The sequence below is a fragment of the Gekko japonicus genome, unplaced genomic scaffold, assembly GCF_001447785.1.
Source record: "Gekko japonicus isolate JY-2015 unplaced genomic scaffold, Gekko_japonicus_V1.1 scaffold1384, whole genome shotgun sequence".
Lineage (NCBI taxonomy): Eukaryota > Metazoa > Chordata > Lepidosauria > Squamata > Gekkonidae > Gekko > Gekko japonicus.
Window position 1 is genome coordinate 10,461 of NW_015162524.1, and position 2,147 is coordinate 12,607.

The following is a 2,147-nucleotide window of genomic DNA, read 5'->3' on the forward strand; positions in this document are numbered from 1 at the left end:
CCTCTCCCCTATGAGGTATGTTATGCAACTGAAAATGCCAACTGCCTTGCGGGGGGGGGTGAGTTTGAGGTGTGGAATGGAGTGAGGTCCAATCAGCTTCCATATGCAAATGACCTTGGAACGCTGGGTGGGACTGCACAAAGCAGCCAGTCAACCCAGCCAGTGTCTTCTGAGTGGCAGTTCTTCCGGCCTAACACTAAGGAGGCCAAATTTAGAATGTTGCGAAATAGAACGTTGCTATTCAATTATTATAAGGGAGAGATTTCATCACATTTCTATACCACTCCTTCCTGGAGGCTCAGAGCAGTTTACATATATACATTTAATCATCTAGCTAGGGCCACATATATTTCAGGGGAGATGGGTGCCTTACCAGGCACCTAAGCAGCATAGGTCTTTTTTGTCTGTGACGGGTCTTGCTGGAACCAGATGGTAGCGTCCTTCGGCGGAGGTCTTCTTATGGGCTGATATCCTCTGTTCCATATGTAGGGTTGACTCTAGCCAATGGTCAGTTCTACCTAATTTCTGGTTTAATTTAGGCAAATTCTAAAAAAATTGCGATTAGCATTTTCAGTTAATTTTATTTCCTTGTAAGTTACCAAAATACATGAATAAGATTACAGGCCTAAATTGAATCACAACACAAACAGGAATCTGGTGTGATCACAAATTGCATCAAGAAGAGTCAATTTTAAGCTATGTAATCAGTGTGCATGTGCACTCATGCTTTCACCTTTTCAGATGTTATATTTGACAGATTATTACTCATGATCTTCCTGAAACGCATGGTTACCATTTTGTATGAATAGGTCACAGTGCATATTTTCCAGTTTTGTTATACACTAAATGAAACCTTCTTCTTCTTTTTGTAAGGCAGCTGAGTTAGTGTGAGCTAGCTCACAGTTTTTTAGCCTCCAGCTCACACATTTTTGTCTTAACTCAGGAAGGATGGCTCCAGGACAAACTAATTTATGCAGTAGCCAAATTTCTTGCTCACAACTTTAATGCCAGTAGCTCACAAGGTAGAATTTTCGCTCACAAGACTCCACAGCTTAGAAGGAGCATTGGTTGTAAGTACCATATACCAAAGCTGGAAAATATGCGTTGTATCGTATTCAGCCAAAATGGTGACCATGCCTATCAGGAGGATCATGGGTAGCAATATGGGTAGCATGTGTACATGTGTGTGGATATCCTCAAACATAACCTCTGAAAAGGTCTCTGGTCAGTGGTCAGTAAACATAATCAGGTAGAAAGTTAGGGGAAATTTTGTATGGATCACTATCTGAGGAAGTATGCTTGCACACCGAAGCTTATACCGTGAATAAAATTTTGTTAGTCTTAAAGGTGCTACTAGATTCAAACTTTGTTAAACAAAAATGAGAGATTCCAAATTAAATAGGTTTCCCCAAGTTACTATGAAATGCTATAAGGGAATTGTATCCATTTTTCCATCACTCTAGTCTAGGCTTTCTTTTGTATTCCCTCCCATTTCTGGAACTATTTTGCAGAAAGCTGTTCACTGCTTTTTGTTCATTATTTTTAAAAGCTCTACACATGGATTTTCTTTTTTAAAACTTCCACTTGTTGGAGAACTAAACACCATCATCAGACATTTGCTGCAAGTGTAAATGTGTATGCTTCTTGGAAGTGTTAGTTTTGTGTTCTCCTGAGAAATAGAAAGTGTAGATTCAGACAAATGGTTTGTTACAGTTTGAAAAACATACTAATAATTATGAGAGCAAATAATTCAGTTCATGTTCGAAAATTTGTTTTGGAGTATTCTCTCTATACCATCAGCAGATTTGCCATAATTCCTAGCAGCATTAACTCTCTGATAATGGGAGATGGGATTTAATGTTTTGACATTCTACAGAAATAGATTATCCTGGTTTACATTAGGCAGACTGATATAAAGGGGGAGGGTTAATGGCCAGAAATATAGCTGTTGCTGGAGCAATTTCTTCTGCTTGCTTTGGACAGTTCACATAGCTGATTGCTTATCATTCATCAAGACTGAATAAATGAAAACTATCTAAGCAATTCATAAACTCATTTCCAGTTACTGTTTTTTATGTGTGGTTTATATATCTATCTCATTCTGCGTCTTCATGGGAAAGCTTGAAAAGTCGGATTTTCTTTTAGAC

General features: G+C 38.5%; 1 protein-coding gene across 1 annotated transcript in view; it reads left to right on the forward strand.

Moving 5' to 3' along the window:
- The window catches only part of LOC107106155 (protein kinase C-binding protein NELL2-like), a 33,233-nt gene that overhangs the window by 4,457 nt on the left and 26,629 nt on the right, over positions 1-2,147 (forward strand). The gene's annotated exons all lie outside the window — the stretch shown is intronic.